Source organism: Phalacrocorax aristotelis, chromosome 9 (assembly GCF_949628215.1).
Source record: "Phalacrocorax aristotelis chromosome 9, bGulAri2.1, whole genome shotgun sequence".
Taxonomy (NCBI): Eukaryota; Metazoa; Chordata; class Aves; order Suliformes; family Phalacrocoracidae; genus Phalacrocorax; species Phalacrocorax aristotelis.
Window position 1 is genome coordinate 34,594,512 of NC_134284.1, and position 22,694 is coordinate 34,617,205.

The 22,694-nt window shown below is 48.6% G+C and overlaps 1 long non-coding RNA gene across 2 annotated transcripts; it reads right to left on the bottom strand.

Annotated features, from left to right (window-relative positions):
- Nucleotides 1-8,357: 8,357 nt before the first annotated feature.
- On the bottom strand, nt 8,358-13,895 carry LOC142062193 (uncharacterized). Of its 2 annotated transcripts, none has more exons than XR_012662398.1 (3): nt 13,252-13,895; nt 12,691-12,797; nt 8,358-12,178 (listed from the first exon to the last, which is right to left on the bottom strand). It is a non-coding gene; the product is annotated as an uncharacterized LOC142062193 (long non-coding RNA). The 2 variants fall into 2 exon arrangements; XR_012662399.1 differs by having other exon boundaries at nt 12,686-12,797.
- Between the last annotated feature and the right edge of the window lie 8,799 nt (nt 13,896-22,694).

A 22,694-nucleotide genomic window follows, 5' to 3' on the forward strand; every position in this document is an offset into this window, starting at 1 on the left:
TGCATTTTGTGTCTCGCCTCTCAGGGTGCTGCTGAGGCTGTGCTGGCTGGGAGTGCAGCAGGGAGTATATCTTCTCTCCTCATCTTCTCCCCCACCCCACCCCTCCCCACCCCTCCCCCTGCTTTCCTACCACCCCTTTTCCCCTTAAAGGCTTTGCAAATTTTAGTCTTTCTATTTCTCGCCGAGGTACCGCGGATCCCCCTGTGCTGGGGCTGCGCCACGTGGGACATGAGGGTCCCTGGAGATTAAGAGCTGCTTCTCCTGGCTGCTGGGAATAGAGCCGACCTTGCTAACCTGGCCCAAGCCTTTGCAAAGCAACCCACCAAAAATGCATTTGAAAAGAAGGTGAAGATTTACCTGAGGGCTTTATGCTAAACCCACTGGGTTTTATACCCTTCGTCCATCTTCAGGATTCCCCAGGTTTTAAAACTATTAACATTCCCCCCCCGCCCCCCCCTTCCCACTGGAGATTGGCTTCTTTGGGAAGCTTCAAAGGTTTGCCCAGGTCCTTTGAAGATCAAATCGCCCCATTACAATGCCAAAAAGGGGAAAAAAAAAAAAAAAAAAGATATCTGGAGCAGTTAAATATGTGTTAGCTAATAGCTACCTGTGCTGTGGTATCCTTTCCAAATTGCTTCCGAGCAGGAAGGTGATCTGAGCCGAACAGGTACCATTGGAGGTATCTAGGGCCTGAAACCCCTGGCCCAAATGTGTGGGACGGACTGTGTTTGGCTTGGAAAATAGGGAGCTGTGCCCGGGGCTGGGCAGCATGGCAGGGTGTGTGCGTGGGGCTCGTGTCCTCAGCGGTCGTGGGAGTGGGAAGGGAGGGGAGCAGGGTGAGGGTGCATGATGCATTTTTTTTTTTTTATTATTATTTTTTCTTTCTTCTTTTCCTTTAATGATTGAAGCTTTCCAGCTCTCTGAAAGGGGCAGCTTAGTTGAAACCAATAAAAAACTGGAGTGGAAAGCTTGCCAAAAGCCTTGGCTCCCTGAAGAGTGCAGGTGGAGAGAGGAGATGGGAGCCGTGGGGGGAGGCGAGCGTGGCTCTGCGTTTCTCTTGGAAACAAAATGAAAACCCCAGCCCTCAACCTCCTCTGTGCCAGAGGCTTTTCCACCCCTCCATCCCACCGGGTGCCAGCGCACAGGGGTAGGCCACAGGGTCCCCTCCACTACTGGAGAGCACTCGGGGGGCTCTGTGCCTCCCCAGCTGGGGGCTGCGGGGTCCCCACAGCCTCTGGCACCCCATGAGGCAGCAATGGGTGCTTGCTATGGGGACCGAGCGTCCCCGCACGGCTGGGCTCTGCGTGGGTGCTTACAGGGGTGCACAGTGCCTGTAATAGGGCCGCAGCTGACCGGGGGGATCGCCCCACTCCTGGGGGGCCCGGGTTATTGCTGCCGTGTCTCCAGGGCCCCCTCGGCCCTGAGCTGACACTCTCATTCCTGCCTTTAGAAGGGAAATGTGTGGCCCGGGGCATCGGCGACCTGCTGCCTCCCCTTTGATGCCTGCATATCAGACATAGCCATGCCAAAGAAAGAATTTCATTTTGAAGTGGCATCAGCTAAAGGCGAGCGCCTTTCAGCTGCCTGACAGGGCAATTACACACATCTCCGCCGATCTGCCCCCGCCACCGATAACCCCGGCTGCTGCGGGATGCTGGGGATGGCCAAGGAAAGGGGGTCTCCGGGCCCCATGGCAGCCCTGGCTCTCAGGGCCGTGGGGCAGGCACTGTGGGAGGGTGCCTTAAAAAAAAAAAAAAAAAACAAACAAAAAAAACCACCAAAATCACTGTGCTTTTTTCCTTTTTAAAAGAAAAATAGTTAGAGGCTTCTCCCAGGTTTGCTTCCCTGCTTGTCAGTGCATCCCGGGTTGTCCTGGAGGCTGAAGGCTGTGAGGGTGTTACAAAGCGAAGCAGCATGTGCACAAACGGCTCTTGGATTTAGATCATTCTCCTTGTAGAAGTCTCCAACTGCTTTGCTGCATTCCTGCTGCTTTATGGGTCTGTTTATTTTGGTGCTTATTTTTGCATTGTATTTAAATGATGAAATCAAAGCTTCGGCCCCGTGGAGGCAGAGGCACCTGCTTTTCTGTAGGTGCTGTGAGGGGAGAGGTTATCCCGGCGTGTATGTGGCCTTTGGAAGATTTTCCCTTTGCGTTGGTTTTCCTGTCCTGGTGCTGGGCTGTGAGATCCCTACGTGGGGTGTTCTACTCAGGAATTGCAGGAAAATTGTTTAAAAACCCAACTGTTTGGTTTTTTTTTTTTTTTTTTTTTTTAAAAATCATAGCATTTCAATTTTATAGATTTTATAAGAATCTAAACTGTGGATATAAACCAGCTGACAGTAAAAGTGATGTATATAACAAAATATTCGTGGATGCACTAAGCATCTTGCTCAGTGGAGCTCATATAAATTTGTGCACAAACTGGGTGCAGGGGCTGAGGGTTTCCCTCCCCATGTGTTTGCATCCCTCTGTCCCATGCGGGTGCCGGACTGCCGTATGGCCTCGTGCGATCAGAGAGGCATGCAGCAAAATTCTCAATCTGAGAAATTGTTTAAAAATAGGAAAATACAACAAAACTGTCAGGGAAACGAGAATCGGGTGCCTTTCTGGTTTCCAGCTGGTAGCCAGCGGTGTTTTTTCCCCCACCACTTTGCGCTGGGTTTTGCTGGTGATAATCAGAGCTCTCGTCACCACCCTGGCAAGGGGGAGAGGGGCTGCTTTAGCGAGTTAAGCGCTGGTGCGGAGAGACCGAGGAATTTTGTGCAGCATTTCTGGCCATTGCTTTGTGCATTTGTCGCAGCAGTCGTGCCGTTTAATCCTGCTCTCTGGAACGAGCGTGATGACCAGTCCCGTCTGTTTGCTGAGTGCTGCTTGCCACAGACACACTGATGTGGTTTCTTGCTGGCTTATCTGTATCAGAAACTACCTTGCTCGCGAAGCAGAGAAGAGCTGGAGTGTTGGTTTAGTCTCAGATAGCCAGTGTTTAGCTTTGCTTAAAAGTAGAGCAAATATATCTCCTTTATAAGTGCAATAATTCCTCTGACTGTGGAATGTATTACTTGCAAACGTTACTTATTTCAGAGCAAGTGAGCACTTTGTTTGTGGCGGCTGGCACAGAAATCCCTGGGCGGTCTGAGATAAGCTATATCAGTTTAATCCCTCTCTTATTCAGTCCAAGCTGTGAATGAAAAGGGAACAGGTTGAAGGTGAGTGTACAGCCACTTCCCCACCATCTGGGTGTCCTCCTGGCAGCCGTGGCCCACAGTCCAGCACCCCAAGAAGCATGAGCTGGATGGTAGATGCTCTGCAGCTCACCGTGATGCGACTTCATCTTTGTGCCTACCACAGGAAGGCTGTGACTTTTGATACCTAAAAAACACTGTCGTGCTGAAGTCTGTGCGGCTTATGGATATAGGAAATGAGAAGAATATCTCAGCAGGGTTTAGAACCTCCCGTGACTCCACCTGAATTGTTCACAGCGGTTGTTGGTGAAGGCCCCTGGGTGTTGTGCAATAACATTATTGCTGGATCACTGGTGAGGGCACGGGGTAAGGTGTGTTGGAAAATGGGGTCCCAGGCTCTGCCGTGTGTCAGGAGATCCCCCTGGAGACCTGTGGTTACCCTGACCCCCAGCCCCTCCTCTCTTGGCTTGCAGGATCCCAGGAGTCATCTGGCAGGACTTTCTTCTCTCAAGTGAAAATTCTTCCCCAAGTCAAAGCTTACAGCATCATTTTGAGCAAAGCTACTGTCCTGGAGATGCCGTAATTGAGGAGTGCTGCTCAGACAGCCAGGCTTTGCTGGTAGCCACAGGGTCCGAGGCTTTGCAAATTAGTTTCTAAAAATGCAAATTGGTTTGGAAGAGAAGCACCGAGGTTTGCACATTGCTATTCTGGGATGAACACAGAGGCTTTGCTACAGAGCCAGCAAAGGAAGACGGAGGCCCTTCTCATTTTGACTGCAGTGCGTGGACACCTCTGGCAAACTTCTTGCCTGTTACAATGATTAGCACAGTCTAGCTGTGATGGCCTGAAAAACTTTTGAATCGTGGCATTGAGAGGTACTTTGTTCTCTTTATTCTGGGGTTTCATTGCATGATAACAGGTCTGAAGGTCCTCCATAGTCCCTATCTGAAATCACAGGACTTAAACATGTATGAGGAGATATTACTGCCTTCCTATAGATAAGGATCTTGGGCACAGAGAGATGAAGAGACTTGGGCCCAGTCGTGTATGGAGAGCAGGCAGAGCCAGAAGAGGTATCTGACCACCTCATCCCTGTCCTGTGATCCAGACACAAAACTATCCTCTGCTCTTGAATCTGTCCTTCTGAAGATCCATCACTAAACCTCAAACCAGTGGTGGATTCCTGCATAATATAATGAAAGAGGAGGCCACAATGTCCATGTTGTTCTCTAGGCAGGCATGATAATGACAGGGAGTATCAGAAATGACCCAGACACTGGATATTTCCTTCCCTTCATGGATACTGCTTTCAAGTTTGGAAGTGCAAAATAGGATTTTTAATACCTTATTTTCACCTGGCTTCTTAAAGACAGACCCTCAATCTTGCTCCTTATTTGACAGCAGAGCATCCACCTAGGCACAAGCAGTGAAGGGAAAAATCCGTCCATCAGTGCTTCCACCTTAGCAGAGCCCAAGAAGGGGTGAGGCCGTGGTGAACTCTGGCTCCATTGGATCAGCCATGAGTCACTTATTCCACAAAGCAGATGAACACGTGCTGGAACTTCAGTTCTGCACGGTCCATCCAAAATTTGCCCTGACTTAAAGCCCCATGCTGTTCTTCACACTTTCAGCACTGCCCTCTGCCCATGCCTCGAAGCTATGTTTACATGAGATCAGCTTTGTGGTGGGCATGGCCCCATCTATCCCGTGTGTCCTCCCAGGACTCTGGCTTGGCTTCACAAAGAGCGGCTCAGAGCCTGTTTGCTGAGCAAAGACACCAGAGTCAAGGGGAGAGCCCCCAGCATCCATGTCCACCATCGGCATCACCCCCAGCCCTGGAGGTGTGCTTGGAAGGCATGCCACAGGGGCTGCCTGGACCTTTTCGTAGCATCATAGAATAGTTAGAGGTTGGAAAAGATCTCTAAGATCATCAAGTCCAACCGCCAACTCAACACTACCATGCCTCCTAAACTGTGCCCCGAAGCACCACTTCTATTTTGTTCAACCGTTGCAATTGTACCATGTCTTTTGCACAACTGAAAGCCATCACCGGTAGGATTTCATCCTAGAAAGGACCTGTGATGAACTGCCTCTTCCATAACGTCTGGGAGCCATGGAAAGCTTTATCCAAACCCAGCCCTGCACATTGGATCTGTTCATACACTACAGACATGGCCACATGTAACTGGCTGGCTGTATCTACATCATCAGCATTTCTTCTAGTCTTCTCTTCATTCAGGTGCTGGCACTTAATGTGTTTAGAAATGCAGAATTTCCTTTCCACTCTTGGTCTCCCCCTTTTCCTGGAGATTACAGATGTGCAGATCCAGGGATACCATGCAGTTCCCAAAGGAGAACCGGGAACCACCTTCTAACAGACCATGGATGGAAAATGTTGATGTTACTCTACATTCACCAAAAAAAATTTCTGTGCTAATTCTCTCCAGCGTTCCCCTTGTGCTGTAGGAGAAGGCAGGAACATAGCAAGCCTAAACGATGTTTTTCTGGCCTACCCTCCAACCGCTTACAGGTCAGAGCTTCCTGAGCCAAAATTAGGGTCATTGTATTTCATAGGCCAGCACGATTTTTTACATCCAGAAATGTATAGAATTACTTTATAAACCATATATTTTTTCAGATCAGCATTATTCTGTGCCACTGACTTCCACAGTTTGCCTGTCCATTCCTTTTGAACCATTTCCTTTTGTTTGTTTTGAAACCATCACCTGGAAGTTCGTAGTCATGCCCTATAGTTCTTGTGATTTTTGGACACAGTGAGGCCCTTTCCTGTTCCCTTTCTCCTCACCAAAGATCGCATCTCCTCTGCTCTGCCAAATCTATCATCCCTGTCCTCTGCTGTGCCCTCACCAGGCTGAAGAGGCCCTTAGGTCTGTTGGCTTTGGTGGAAGTCGGGCCTTGCTGTTGCTCACCATTCTTGGTGCTATTTCCAACAGTGCCATCTCCAGGAGGTTGACAGGGTTTGGGCAATAGCGGTGGAGGATGGAGGTCACCGATAAGCTCCCTTAGCAGGTTAATCAACTTGCTGAAATTGTGAAAATGTATTTGTAAAGCATGTACCTGGGCCTACAAGAAATAATACATCACTTCACATCTTAATGTTTGGGAAGGGCCCAGCTGACTGACGGCACCTCCCTTGCATCAGCTGCGTGCATGTACAACGTGGGGCTCCTTTGCAGCATTGTAAAGGGCTTTGCACCCCTTTTCCTCTTCAAGGAGGGGTGCTGCTTGAAACTCTGCTCCTCCAGGCCCCTGAGCAGGGTAGGATCTGCCTCCCAGCTCTGTCCCCAGCCAATTTGGGGCTGGGCAGGGGGCCCATGCGCTCTCGTCTCCAGCCAGTCTCGATGCTCATGCTGGTCGCACACAGAGGTGATGCTGTTGGGTGGGTTCCTGGTGGAGCCAGACTTTCCGCACCGCCCTCAGATAATTGCCTTTGGGTTGCTTTTGCGGCAGGAATTTAAAGCCTTTTTGAGCTCCTGCGTGTTTTAGCTCTGCCCTCTCCTGATTATATAATCTCACACCTCGTGAACGCGTTCGGTAACATGAATTACTCCCCTCATGCTTCAGTGGAGACCACGGGCTTCTTGTCACTGACAACTGAAGGCTTGGCTCAGTCTGGAGTCCCACAGGCAAAGAGCAAGAGCTTTTCCAAGTAATTCACCTGTCCCTCACCTTTCCTTCCAGTAACATGAGATTGTATGTTATGAAGTAATTGCCTGAAACAGGCTGCACTGTTTTACATATTAGATTATACGGGAGACGGTAGGCATTTTGCATTCCTTTTATTGACTTCACTTGTTTTGTCTGCGCTGTAATGCACGCCTGCTACTTAATACCAAAATCAGTGAAACCCTTCATGCCAAGATTAGCTAAGACGTGCTAAATTGGTTATACACCTCACTGGGGGAGCCCTGGACAGGACGGGTGCGTACAAGAGGGCTCGTGAGGGGCGTCCTCCTGCTGTTGCTGCTCACCAGGCTGGGGCCAGCTCCCACCCAGGGACATGCTGGGCGCATCGCTTTTAACAGTGAATTAAATAAATAGAAGCAAATGCTCCACTTGAATGCCATGCTAAGCAGTCATCTCCAACGGAGAAGGGCTGGGCAGCCCAATGAAGAGCCACCCAGTGCTTTCTTTCCTGTCTTTTGGAGTTTATCTGTTAAACCTCCTTCCATCCTGGGTATGTAAAGGCATGTGGATGCAATGCTGGATGTGCTTATTATAGGCTGCTCAAGCATCAAGTGCTTCTACGTGGTGCAGAGAGCTCTTCCTGCTGGCCAACGAGGTGACAGAGCTGGAGCTGGGCAGAAGCTCATCCTCGCAGCCAAGGCAGCCATGCATCACCCACCAGCCCCCTCGCCATCGTCCGCTGCTGCTTTGAGCTTGGCTGCACTGGTGAACCTGTTGCTTTCAGTCTGAAGGACCTGTGAAGACTGTCTGCAGCCATCATGATGGGCAAGGGGTAAGCAAAGGTAAAATGCTTCTCAGGGCTGGCGAAAGCTCTTTGGGGAGTAGGGAGTGAATGGCTGAAGCTGTGGGTTGGGTGTGGGGCTGATGGAGATACCATGGCCTCATTAGTACCATGCTGGCTGCCTATGTGGTTGGGCTCTGGGGGCCGTGCCCTGGACCTGCTATGGGGGGAACTCATGCTGCTGCGTTGGTCCTGGAAGAAAGACTCTTACTGTTGGTTTACACTGAAAAGGGCAACCTGGGCTCTAGGACATGCTCTTATTCCTGCTTCAGTTATCTTGGACGCAACAGCCAACATAACCACCACTAGCCTGCAGCGGGGAGATGATGAGTTGGGGGTTGGTCCCTGCTTGGACATTTGAATAAAAGAACTCCAACTCAGCACAGCATGGTGCTCCTGTTCTTCATCACAGAAACCCTCACCAAGGGCTTTCAGGTCATGAATGGGTCTGGAAGAGGCACTGAGCAAGACATTCATGAAACACACTGATCCATCTCCTTCTGGACTTGGGGGGGTCAGAAACAGGTATTTCTAGGTGTCATTTGAAGAGGTTTAACATATACAGCTTGAGTAGTTGCTATTTATTTTGGTGTTTAAAAGTATTAAAAATAATCACTGCAGTGTTCCATGAAAGCCAGTGTGTAGAGTTGGACAGTTTCCCAGTAGAAGGCAGTCTCCAGGGATAGTTTGCAAAGATAATATTTTTAATTTGATTAACCAATGGTAGCATTGAGAGGGTCTGTGCCTCAGTAGCAAGATGCAATTTGGGAGCAAAACGCAATGGTACAAGCAACAAAGCATAGTGAGAAGGGTTGCATGGTAAGCTGAGCAGCTCCTCTCTTGGACATGGCAGAAAATAAGGACCTGGGGTCTTTTCTGATCAGAAAACCACTCAGAGAGTCCAGGTGACAGAAACCGGGATGGATGATGTGAGGATTTTCCCCTAAAGCTGTGAAAGGCAGGGATAAAATACTGAGTGGGTTTCTGATCCTTGCATTCATGATAAATTGTGTCAGACCTTATTGGACTGCTATGTGGATCAAATGATCTTAGAGAAGATCCTGGTTTTGTTCTCCCAGGAAAATTGGAGGCTGGAAGGGAACTCTGTGTGTGTGTCTGTGTCTCTGGGTATATCTCAACAAGAAGGAAGGGCTAGTTGTCTCTAAGTAGGGACATTTAGGGAAATGGGAAAAAATTTCAGAAGTCAGATACCAGATGGGCCATTTCAACAGGTCTATCAAGGTCAAAAACCTGTCCTTGTTTGGATGTGACTCCTCTTTACCAATGGCAAAGAGAAATGTGGTCCTTAGGACAGCAGAGAGCAGCTCTCCTCTCCTGGGGGGAGTCTCTGCATCTTTGGGCACAGGATTTCAGGTGGACATCTTGTGAGGACCTGAAGTCACTGAGGGAGGACCTACATTCCTAGGTGTCGCTGCAGATATCACCAGCTGTGGTCAAAAGGGGAGCAGCTACAGTTCTGCTGCCAGAGGAGGAGTGACCTCAGACCAAATTATTTCTCATCATCAGAATGGGGAAAAAAATGCTCTTTCCTGGATCGATGGGTTGTAGGGGGACATGGGAAGGGGCAGTTGCTGCCCCCAACCAAAGAGACTTGGAGGTGGCTGATGGAGGGAGAAAGAGGGTGGGGGGCCCTGAGTGACTCCCTTGGGTGCTGGAAATAACTAGCATTATATGCAAGCGTCACAAATTGCTTTTGATGTAGCTCAAATAATGGCTTATAATAACAACATGGCTTGTGTGGCCTTGGGGCAGCAGGGCTGCTGGACGGGGGAGAGGAAGGCTGGGTTTTCATTCCACCTCTGTCTGTGTGGTCCAGGGTGGGTCAGTAAATGGCTTCATGCCTCAGTTTCCCCCCTCGCAGGCCAGGAATGCACTCATCCTGCTGACACTAATGGCGATAAATAATATCTTACAAGCACCCGCTATTTAAAAAAATCTTTTATTGCTTCCCGTTAAGCTGCTGACTGTTAATGAGGAGAATTAAATTCACTACCCTGTTGCCATTAGACAAATATGTGCTCCATCTCCATCCGAAAACCCCATTGTAAATAACTGTGGAGGAGTGGAATAAACATCGTCCTTCCCAGGGCAGGGCTGAGCAGCAGGAATGAGCAAACACAGGTGTGGAAGATTTGTAAGCTTTAAAGGAGATTGGTGCTATTTGGGAATCAAATCTGGTTTTGGTTAGGAGCATCTTCTGTGAAAAAAATCTCAAACCACCAACGAAAGACCCCACAGACGGGGCGGTGACGGCTGTCCGCAGCAGCAGCCTGGCCGTGACGGCTGGGGCAGTGGCAGCATCCCAGCATACTGGTGATGACCGGGGTGCAATGGTCCTGCCATTGTTCCTGCATTCTGTTGTTTTGCTGTTCGGCATCCCCGGACCTCTGCTCGATCCAAAGCTCTGTACAGAGAAACCCTCCTGCACCAGGTCAGCCTTTCTTGGGTTGGTGTTGTTCAGCGTGTAATTGGGGCTAAGTCTCTTACTTTATGTGGCAGGCTTTCCTTTCTGTCTTTCCCTTTTCCCTTTTGAAGGTGAAGGTTTTATGTGACTGAAATGTGTTAACGCTCCCATAAAAGTAAATGAAACACAAGTGGACGTTTTCTTTTTTTGGGCACAGATGTGATTGGTTTGGGCCTGATCCAGAGGCCGGGAGAGTGATGATTAGCAGTGCTGAAAAGAAGAGCCAGGAAGTGTTTTCTGTAGGAAAGTGTCATTTGTGGAACAAAATGTGACATCTAGAAGAGCCAACTGTATACCGGTGCTTTGGGGACCGGTTCCTCCCCTCCCTGCTCTTGCAGCCCTGCTCTGATGCAGCAGCAGGAGGGTTGTCTCTACTGCAGAGTTAATTCTTCCAAATGACCCTTGATACCAAGCTCAGCCCATCCAGCAATTAAGGCTAGCCAAATGAGATTTCAGTATAGAGAGTTTTTACCTCCTAAAAGAGGTCCCCAATGTGGTGGATGCAGAGATGGGACAGTTTGCCCAGTATCTGCTCTGATGAGCTGTGTTTGTCCCTGTTGCAGAGGCCAACAGGATGTTTTGCACAGAGCCCATGGCCTCCTGCACACATCCGCTGCTGTTGGTTTCTTATCTTGTTCTGAACAACTCGTTTCAGACTCAGCAAAACCAGGAGCAGGGATGGAGTAAGTATTTCCTGACCTTGTTCGTACATGATGACACAGGACTCTTCCGTTTGCTCCCTGCAAAAGGCACAACCAGGCAAAGCAGTGCAGGAATCACCCACAAAAATGCTCCCAAATATTCTTCCATTCCCACCTGGAGGAGCCACCACCTGGTGCAGAAGTTGGCCGCAAAAGACTGATGGGACTCCATCATGCCCCGTGTTCCCTGAGGCTGGGTGGTGGCCAGACCAATTTCCCCATCTGCTGGGGACTTGTGGCGAGAAGCATCTCCAAATGATGAGGCTTCTGCCTGGCTTTGGAGGTCACCCTCCCTGTGGCATGTGCAGAAGAGGGAGGCCAAGGAGAGGACGTTCCATAGAGCTGCCGATGTGTGGGTCTCCAGGGAGGCTGATGGCTCCCCGCAGCACTCAGCTGGACCATAATCTGTGCCCATGGACCTGGGCTGAGCACAGAACCAAGTGCACCAAAATGATCAGTATTTCTCCAAGTTGGTATGAAGCCAACATTTATGCTGAGGTGGGGCAGTGTTACCTACTGATGGCTCCCCATTCCTGCTCTGGATGTCCTGCGGGGTGTCTCCCCATTTCCAGGAGGAGCAGAGCAGGCTCTTTGCAACGCCTAAACTCTTAGGAAGCCGGTGGTCAGAGCACGGATGGGATTTCCACATCCTGCGGTGGTGTTCTGGGGAATGCAGTTAGGGCCTGGAGCACCATCCCATGGAGTCAATGTGATGGATGAGTGCCTGGTGTGCTCTCCAGTATTTCCCATGCTCTTCTGAAACATGGGAAAACCATGACAGTGAAACCCAGACTCATATGAAAGAACATTCCCTTGCACTGAACTCATGCAAAGCCTCAGTGTCCCAACAGCAGGTGGTTTAGCTGCTTTCTCAAAGGTGGGTTATTCGCGCAGACATCTGTTTGCAGGCGCTGCCAACCTAGACTTCACGTGTCTCCTCCAAAGGAGGAACTTCATTGGCAGATAGCCCAAATCTGGGACCTACAATGGCAGAGTGGTGGCCTTGGCCTTTGTTGAGGAATTGTTCAACTCAGAGGTTTGTGTCTATGTGCATGAGCTGGGCATCCTATCTCCAGGACTGTGTGTGCGAAATGTGTCCCTTGATACTTCAACTTCCAAACTAACTGCCCACCTGACAAAGGAGATGTTGCCTAATGAGCAGGAGCACAGGAGTGTGAATGAAATGGATGGCCTTGCATCACGGCGATTGCACAAAGCTCCAGTGATGTCCAAGGCACTGAGCCAAGCCACTCCATTTGCATCCTGGAGGTAGACACCTCTCCAAAAGCATCTGCAAGGGTCTCCACCCACAGCTTCTGCCTGCAGATGAAAGGACATGTCATCTCAGAGTTGGAATAGCTAGCTTTAAAAATCCCTCCCGTGGCTCTGGGATCACATAACACTTTGGCTCAGGTGACCCAAGGAGAGTGTGGCTGGGCGGGAGGAGACATGGAGTCGCCTGGGCCGGTGGTAGGGCTGCTCTCTGCAGTGTACACCTGCACGTCTTGGCAAAATGGGCCCTGCGGCCTGGCAGAACTTTCTGCTGAATATTTTGGCTGGATCTATGAACTTGTGCGGCTTTTGTGGCATGGAAACTGCCTATAATTTATGCTGAATACAGCTCCATAGATTATGTTGACAGTTCCAGAACATTATAAGATCATTTAGTCCTTTCTCACTAAAAAAAATTTCAAACCACAGGGTAATTGTTTAATGATCAGTAGATGAGCCCTGCATTAAGCCCACAATTAGGAAAAAAGTCCAGAAAACAATGCACAACACCCCTCTCCATCCCCATTCTCCAGCAACTTAAAACCCAAGACTGACCTCACCTGCTATTGTACCCAGTGGCTTGAAATTGCAAAGGCTCGTGGGGAAACTTCAGTGTGAGGTCCCAGCATCGCAACTTGGGACGAGTGAGCACTCAAGGTTGCCTGGCCTGCAACAAGGTTGGGAGCAAGTTACAGAAGATGCATTAAGAGATGAGATTTAGAAGGACTGAAGAGCCTGGATGGGTTTAGCCGGCTCATTCCCTCTGTTTGCCCTCTGCTAGGAGGAATATCGATACAGCATTTACCCCACCCCTGTGTCCAAAAGTGCTCTTAAATGTCCACAAATCCAGAGAAAAAAATTGTTAACATAACAACAGCCTAAGGATGCACCAGGAAGCCAGCAGAGATCCAGCCTTTTCTGTCTCTGAACCCTCCTGAATACATTTGGAGAGATGGCATTTTTTTTCCCAAGGGAAAAAGATCCAGTGCTTTAGTGTTGTAAAACTAGTGTAACGTTGCTGAAGCCAATGGCACTACGGTGATTTACATCTGCTGAGGAAACGGTTCAAAATCCCTCCCTTGAGCCAAGCCCCTGTTAATACACCGAAGAAAACTCTCTACCAGATGTGGAGCCTCCTGGGGTTTCCATCCTCCAACGTGCAGTGGATGGCGACATCTTAGCAGAGGAATTAGGCAGTTTCCTAAGCAGATTTCCCAAGCAGATTTCCCATGCATCCAAAGAAGTCTCAGGTGCACGGATGCCCCACAGAGATTTTGTGGCTATCCATCTGTTCAACATGGACAGCTTTGCACTACTTTGGAGCTTCTCCTTGCAAGATCTCTGGATGTCCCCGGAGGGCTGAGCCGTGCCCAAGCTCTGAGCATCCTGACGGGTGACACCTCTCATCCCACGCCTCAGCCCTGCTGGGCTGCCTGTGCTTTGTTTTCTTGCCCTTCTCAAAAACAGGGCGCAGGTTGTGCTTTTCCTCCATCAACATCTTTGCTTTTATCTGTGCTGGTAGTAGCGATCCCCACCATGCAGGATTTATTTACATTGAAGGGTAAGTGGGAGGCTGTAATTGGGGTGGGATTTGAAAAGGTCAGAAGGAGCCTGTGCAGAAAACTGTAAATGAGGGAGGGCTGGGAGATTGCTGAAGTCGTTACGCACAGATCGTTCCAGCTTCCAGCCAGTGCCATTAGCGGGGGGTAAACGTGCCGTCCGAGGACGTATGTGTATACATTAATGGGGGTTTTTAAACAGACGATCAGTAATGAGCTGTTAATGTTTTCCAAACGGTTTTTCAACCCTGTGCTCTGATTTCCTTCGGCTGTGCGGTACACTCGAGGATTTCGGATCTCTTGGTCCCCATGCGAGAGAGCAGGTCCCTTTCCATGCACCAGGTCTCTGCTCAGCCTCAGCTCTCCTGCCCTGTTCTCTTTCCCTGCCTGTCTCATCTGCCTCCAGCACTGCGGCAAGCCCTGGGGCTCGGGAGCCCGTGAGAGGGGCAGGGGGAGCCCTTCCAGCTGGGGAGGGGGGCTGGCACCCCTGGCTGTACATGCAGCCCGTTAGAATAGAATAGAATAGAATAGAATAGAATAGAATAGAATAGAATAATTTGAGTCGGAAGGGACCTACAATAATCATCTAGTCCAACTGCCGGCAGTGGGTTGGTGTGCCCGGTGAGAGTGTGGCCGGGAGGAAGGAGTAGGATGAAAATCCAAGGAATTGTCTTTCCAGGAGACACGGTTAAATCACAAGCTGAAAACTCGTGGCTTGCGGCCTCAGGCGCGCTCAGGAAAACAAGAGCTAAGTCACTACACCCCCTTTCCTCCCACCCCCGGCTCATCACTGGGACACCATTGGGAGGTCACTTGAAGAATCACACCAGTGATAGAAGCAGTAATTGAGGAAACTGATGCAAACGTGATCTCCCAAAAGGTTGTGTGGGAAGCAAATTTGGGAAGGATGCTCAGATAAGTGGAATTTTTGCTTTTGTGCCTTTCTTGAGCAAAGTAATCAGACATAAGGGTTTCCTGTTTATTTATTCAACAATCACTGCTGTATTACACACACAGGAAATCACTAAAAATCTTGTTTTGAGAACAGGTGAGGTGGAAATAAAGGCTGCTATTTAGGCTGTGGCACGTTGGCTGTGCTGAGCATCTTGTCTTGTGAGCATTTTCGTGCATCAGCGACGTAAGTACAAACACATCCTGCGAACACTGGGCTGGGAAGATGCCTCAGCTGTGCTGAACAGTACCGATAATAATAAAGTTGCTCTGGTATAACAGAGCAGCCCCAAAGTTGCTCTGCTCTGGGTCAAGTAGCAGAGGGGCTCCTATGCTGGGCTCTGGGATGAGCTGTGGCAGAAGACTGCTGTAGGAATGGCTTTATACCACCCTGTGGGCTGGGTTTCACTGGTGTGAAACAGCTGTAGTAAAGCTTGGGAGCTGGAGTGGACGGTGCCGCGTGAAAACCAACTAGATAGCAACGTGTCATCAGCATCTGTTCCCCCTGGGGAGGTTTACATCCAACTGTTCTCCCAAACCAGCCCACCACACAGCCTCCTCTTACTGCAAAAATGTGCTCAGATGACTTAATGACTTAGCTAAATTGAACAGTTTCCAGTAGCGCAGTAATGTGTTTGGAGAAGGAAGAGCTTTCAAAAGGAAGCTGTTTGCCCATCTAACTCAAACAACTTTCCATTGCTGATGGAGAGAGAGAGGAAAGTCTGAGCGCCTCGTGCAGTGAGTGCAAGGTACCCATGACTTCATTCCTACGGCACTTGGCAAGGGCAGCACACACCAGGCAGCGAAATCGGGCAATTTGGCTCTTCCTGACATTCCCTAGTTATGGGGCAACCAGCAGTGGGACTCTGCGGCGAGTCAAGATGCACTTGTAGTAAGACAGCTTGCAAAGAGCCTGCTGCATGGCTGCACTTACCTGGCTGCTGCCCAGCGATGCCAAAGGGGCTGGGCTCCCAATACAGGGGATTTCTTCCCTTTCTCAGGGCTAACTGGATTCCCCCGTCTCTCACTGGTGGATCACAAATACTAATGCTTGATAGGACAAGGGGCGATGGTTTTAAACTAAAAGAGGGTAGATTCAGACTAGATATAAGGAATAATTTTTTTATTATGAGAGGTGAAACCCTGGCCTGGGTTTCCCAGAGAGGTGGTCGATGCCCCATCCCTGGAACCATCCAAGGCCAGGTTGGACGGGGCTCTGAGCAACCTGATCGAGTTGAAGGTGTCCCTGCTCATGGCTGGGGGTTGGACTAGATGGCCTCTGAAGGTCCCTTCCAACACAAACCATTCTGTGATGCTATGGTTTGTTTGAGGCAATAAGGAATAGATGGGCTGGTTTGGTATCCTGGGGCTGGGAAGGGTGAAATCCTTTAGGATCTAAAAATATGTAACTACAAATCCTGCTTCAGTCGAATGTAATTGCTGTGAGCTCCATGGGACTGTGGACAAGGATATTGTTTCGCCTTTGCTTGTGTGGGGCCCAAATCACGGTTTAACAGATTCACTTGCAGTTTTTGTAACTGGCATTTTCTCTGGCAAAATATGGGATTTTGGTCAAAGAAAAGGGTAAAAAAAAATTACTTTGTCTTCTGAAATTCCAGAAAGCTTGAGTTTTTTCACTGCAAAATGAATTTTTTTGTTTCATTTAAAAGTGTGGATTCTCATATAGAAGTTTCCCCCACCTTTTCATTCTACCTTTTTTGTTGATATTTTAATTTTTTTTTTTAATTTTAACCAAATATCTAAACGGGTGGCATCATATTGGAGTTGTCCAGCAGACTGCAATTCTGGCTTCTGTGCAACCCCACCTGATGCTTTGAGCCTTTTTTAAAAACTCAGCAAGTGTGATACTGCCGTGACAAGACTCCAGGTAAAAATGGACATATCAGTTGCTCCTGTTGGCATTTGCTTCAGATCAAAGCTTCAAAACTACTTAATATAAATGCAAACATGGTTTTTTTCATCTTCTTTCTTCTCTCTCCTTTGTCTTGCAGTAGGATCTAACTCATAAGAATTGACCTGATTAATTATAGTAAATAACAATAACAGTAAAAAAACAACCGGTGCATTGAAGATCCATTTATTTTTATTTGTGGCCCAGGTCTCATCTGAAGTATTTTACTCTGTTTTGTAATGGTGAGGTGTTTCACCTGATTGCAGACACTTAAGCGTGGTGCACCCAGTCCCAGCGGTTCCTTTGCAGGGAACCACCGTGGGGTGGTTGGGCGCTGCTGGAGGGTCACGCTCAATCACCCCACCTCCCTCTTTCCTGATGGGATGAAGTTCTCTCAGGCTCAGCATTGTCTGCCCAGGGACAGGGTGCTTTGGACAGCAGAGGTGAGATGCCGCGCAACTGCTTTTTGTCCTAGGCATGGCCTTACACCAGCCCTTTTTGCCCCCATGACAGCAGGCAGAGCTGATGCCATGTTCCTGGCACGCTGGACCTGGGAAAGCCTAAACTGCACGTGCATTTTTGAACTCAATGATCTTAAGAGTCTTTTCCAACATTAAAGGTTCTATGGTTCACGGAATCACAGAATCACAGAATGGAGGGGTTGGAAGGGCCCTCTGGAGCTCATCCCGTCCCACCCCTGCGTGAGCCGGCACCCCCAGAGCAGGGGCACAGGGCTGCGTCCAGGCAGGGGGTGAATGTCTCCAGGGAAGGGACCCCACAGCCTCTCTGGGCAGCCTGTGCCGCTGCTCGGGCACCCGCACAGGGAAGGGGTTTGTCCTCATGTTCAGGTGGAACTTCCCGTGTTCCAGCTTGTGCCCGTGGCCCCTTGGCCTGGCGTTGGGCACCACTGAAAAGAGTCCGGCCCCATCCCCCTGACACCCGCCCTTCAGATATTTATAGGCATTGATGAGATCCCCCCTCAGCCTTCTCTTCTCCAGGCTGAACAAGCCCAGGTCTCTCAGCCTTTCCTCACAAGGGAGATGCTCCAGTCCCCTGATCACCTTGGTAGCTCTGTTGGACTTGCTCAAGCAGTTCCCTGTCCTTCTTGAACTGGGGTGCCAGGTACTGACCCCCTCTGTACCCCATACCCACCATCTCCCCATTTAATACATACAAGGACCACCTTGTTGCTAGCAAGGACTGAAATCCTGGAGTGCCCCAGGCACAACTTTGTGGGAGAAGCACTGTTGACCAGCACATCACAGTTGTCATTTCACAGGCTTGATTTGTTGGAAAGAAAAAGAAAAAGGAAAAAATAAATCCCATCATGACGCCACAATGCAACGGTTGTTTTATCTCATGGGGAGGTTGAATGAGGCCTTGTAATTGCTGGATGATTTATGAAACTGGAATTATGCTCTGCTGTTGCTGGCTAATGTATCTGTGGTGTGGATGTTGTGAAATCACCTTATGAGACAACATGTAAGGAGACTTCAGAAGGTGTGTGATTTCTGGAGGCAAAATGAAAAAACCCTACACCCCACAGTAGGTTGATTTGTATGTGGTGTTGACAGGGAGCCATCGTCCCCCACGGCCAAAATAAAGCCCCTGGAGCTGACGTACTTGTACTGCATCAGATAAAGAATGGTAGGGTTAGTGTTCGTGTTTCAGGCTGCCTCTAATTCTCCAGGGGTTTTGTGTGCCAGGGGACTGTGCGAGAGTTAGTCATAAGCCTCTTTCAAAGCAGAAAGTATTGGAACAGCCACGTGGTTTTCTTCATTCAGTATGCTCTTCCCATGAGCACAACCCGGCTCCTTTGGGAGGGACTGGTGTCTGGGGTCCAGATTGCTCCCTGGTGGAAACTCAGTGGGAAAATCCAGAGCCACGCTAGTGCCTGCGAAAGCATCTTGGGATCCAGCTGGTTCAGAAAACGCAACTTTACCCTGGTGCCATCAGGGTGACTCCACTGCAAGGCTGCAGCCCACTGTGCATGAATCCTCTAGCTCAGCGGCAATCACATTTTCATTGGATGCATTTGCCCTGCCACCCCACCATGGCCTGACAGTGTACTTTAACATTTTAATGCCAGAAACATTCCTGTAACAGAATGGATGCTGTTTTGTGCCCTGAGCCATTTGTCACTGCAGCACGTATTTAACCAGCTGATCCCAAACCTACAGCACACACTTTACGTGATCCCAAGCCTACAGCACACACCAAATTTAAGAACTGTATCTTCTAATTATGTTTTCTTTTGGACTTTTCTAAAACCTTTTTTCCAAGCTTTTCTTCCCTGCAGCTTTTTGCAGTTCTCCCTATGAGCCAACAGGAGCAACAACATCCGCCCCGCAGTGTGTACAGCGAGGGGTGCTCGTCACTCCTTGCAAACCTTTCCTTGATTCTTCTGTGTCTCCTCTGTCTTTGATTTTGTACTTCACAAGGTTAGAAAGTTCTTCTCTTTTGCAACAAGGTGAAGACAATGGCTTGTAGGTATTTCAGTAAATATTTGTGAAACAGAGGGTGACTCTGAGCAGCGGGGTGAGGAAAATCAGCAAAAGGGTGTGAAGCTGCAAGAGCAGGCTATGCTAGATATGAGTTCAGGTAAAAACCTCACCTCCTGGAAGGCAGCCCAGCACTCTGCTCACCCCTGCCTGAGATAACCTGTGTGTCTGGAGACCATTGCATGAGACAGGCAAGTTATATATTCACATACGTGCTTAGGCAATAGCTGTTTCAAATACTCATGCTGAACCCTTTCCAAAGGCTTTACATCTCTAAGAGCTCTCTGTTTGCGGGCATGAGGCACCCCTCCATCACTCGTTGCTTTTCTCCTGTGTGTTGTGGATGTCGCGGCCTTTGCGAGGTGCGTTGCGACCTGCTCACCCCACGGGGCCACGTGGGTTTGTGTTGGTCTGGCAGCAGCCAGGTCTGCCCTGGAGCGAGCATCCATCCATCCATCCATCCATCCATCCATCCATCCATCCATCCATCCATCCATCCGTCCGTCCACCCATCCGTCCACCCATCCGTCCACCCACCCGTGGATCAAAGGGTGGTTCTGACTGAGATTTCGTGAATCAGACACTGTAATGAGGACTTGGATGGAGCAAAAGCAAAGCTGAAGAAAGGTGAGGGTCTGTAACACTGTGAGGAATATGCTGTGTTTGATGTATTTTTACAAACGTGAAAAAGGGCGACAGGATTTTTTGAAGCGCGGCACTTTGCAGCCTCCATAACTGAGAATCAGTGACAATATTTTCGCACCTTTTAGATGCACCGTTCCCAGGGGAGGCAGTGCCAAGTGAGCATCTTGCCAGCGGGCAATGACAGTTCAGTTCCCAGTTGCCTTCTCTACCTCCAAACACCCACAGACCTCCCCAGCCATCACCCTCCCGTTCCCAAATTCTTGATAAACAGACTCTTTCAATGAAGTAATTCCCAAGCACCTCCCTGTAAGCCAAGACAATTGTATCTGTAAATACTAACATTGTGTGCACCAGGGTTGGCACCTCTGGGAAACCTGGAGGTGCCGGATTTTTTTCCCTTTCTTTTTTCTTGGTCTTTAAAGGTTTTAACTACAGACATTTCATTATGTAGGCTTGGGTTTTATCTTTACTCTGTGTTCATAATGAGCTTCAGTGAGTGGAGAAGTGTCTTTCTCCACGGAAAGGAGAGGGTTTCTGGTTTTGGTGGTTACCCCATGGCTTCATGCCTTGTTTGCGAGATGCGACTGGAGGTGTTTGGTTTAGGGTTGGGTGAGGATATTAGAAATGCTTGAAATATGTATTTGAGTGGATGCATAGCTTGGAAGAGAAGATAAGCTACATGGCTTTGCATAATACAGGTGAAATCTCTGTTGCCTGGAAGATGGGAATATCTCTGAGAACATGGGGAGATATAGAGCAACAAAACCTTAATGCTGATTTCTTTGTATTTTTGTCTTATGAACTTTGAATTGAACTTCTGCACCGGATCTGATCTGGATGAAATATCATATCTGAGGCTGATCCTTATCTCTTAAACCTTTCCTTTGTTTCTTTGATTCTTTGGGCTTTACCCTCTTGTTTTATTGTGAGTGGCCCGAAGCTTTGATCTCGCAGTGAGCCCCCGGCGGGCAGCACAAACCTTTGCTTTGGTGCGAGACACACAGAGGGACACTGGGAGACTCAGGCGGTCTAAACAGACAAGAGGTTACTTCTTCTGCAGCAACGTCCAAAGGCAAACGGGGTAACTTCAGATTTTATTGTCTCCCCTTACACGATGGGAAACTGGAAATTCACACGGGTATTTCCACAGTAAGAAAATGCACCTGTGGGAACTCGGTTGTTGTATATCTGTTTCCAATTTTATTTACAATCCCTTTTATTTTTTTAAAGAGTCTGAGCAATTTAAGCTTACCTATCCTTTAATATAAAATAATTGAAACCAAAGCTCTTAAATGCTTTATAATGTCTTTTTCTCTGTTTTTACAGTCACGAGCAGAGGTTTTATTCTTCCACAGTATCTAGGTTGCTAAACTTGAATTATTTTTTACCTTTTTGGGAAATTCCTGTACTAGAAATGAGCAGCTGGTCTTAATCTGATCCGATGATACCTGCTGATCTATACAGTAAGAGCAAAGTGAGTCCAATCATGTTGGAAAGCATCAGGGGCTTCTCAGCAAATATTCATTCATTGTTTTGCACTTCTTTTTTTAAAGTAATGATGTAGAGAGACACTTCAGACTTACTCCCCACGATTTCCATTAGTGGTAATTTAAAACTTTGAAAAATGTACAGTAACTTGCCTAGGTCAGCTGAGTATCAGCATGTAGCTTTTCATTCACATTTTTCATTTAATCCGGTGGCTTTGAATTCCTTGCCTTGTAAGTTCCTATATATGAAGATTAGAAACTGCTTCTGGCTATGTAGAATTACATGCTTTTAGATGAAATTTAATCCCTTGTAAAAGGTTTTGTTCGCAGTGATCTTTCCTGTTCGCAGCAACGGGCTGCCTGGCTCAGAGCGGATGACACAGGTGAAGACATCAGTGGACAATAAGCAAAGGAAAAAAAAAAAAGTCACAGCCTGCATTTAGGATCAAATCTTTTCAGAGGTTTTGGCGATCTGGCAGCTTAGAGACTTTTGCCTTTGATTCCAGGAAAGCAGCACAGCAAAATGAAAGTCTGCAAAACCTATTGAGAATAAATTGGATGCGTACGCACCGCCTGTGTTTTGACAGGGTTTGAAGCGGGAAGTCTTGGCTGTGGAAGGGTTTGGGGTGTGATCCAAGCGCTCCCTGTCCCACGGTCCAGCTGGGACTTCTGCCTTCACAGCAGGATGGAGACTTTCCCCCCCCCCCGAGAGCTCTCCCAGGAGGGAAGAGTCAGGGCTCACCTCCTGCACAGGGGCAACTGAAGTGAGATTTTCTTCTCTGACCAACTGGTGTTTTACACATCCTGGGATGCAAAACTCTCCAGCAGGGTCTGGGGCTGAAGGGGGTATCACTCCAGTACCTTTTTGCCAGTGACATCTCAGGCTACCCAGAAAAACAAAGCAGAGGCACTGATTGAAACGCTCTGCTTAGCATGAGTGACCTTTTAGCATTCATCCTGGAAGTTTGTGACAGTCAAAGAAGAAAATAATTCTCTGCTTCTACCAAACTCTGTATCCATCCAGGCCATTTCAGTCTGCCATGAAAATTAACCCTGCAAAAAGCCAGCTGCTTTTCTTGCCCCGTGGGCTGGGCCTCCTACTCTACCTCAACCACCCCCAGTATCAGCCCCGATATCAGATAGCAGGTTCCCATGTGGGACCGGCCAGAGGATGGTCCCACCCAGCACCAAGGAGCATCCATGGGACATGCCAGGAGAACAGATGTGGGGAAACTATCTTTAAAAGTGAAGGGCTTCTGGATTCAGAGTGGGGCTGTGAATTGTGTTTTCTTGAGCTTATTGTTGGGGCATGTTGAATCCTCCAGTGGAGGACTAGGAAAAAAAAACCCAGATGACTTGGGTGACAATTTACATCTGTTATATCGCAAATGTTGCAATGAATGCTGGCTGCCGGTGAATGGCAGTCCCCTGGCTGGGGTCAGTGTATAACCTTTACAAAAAAGAATTGGTAAAACCCATTATTTTCAGGCAATTTCAGAAAAAGAAGGA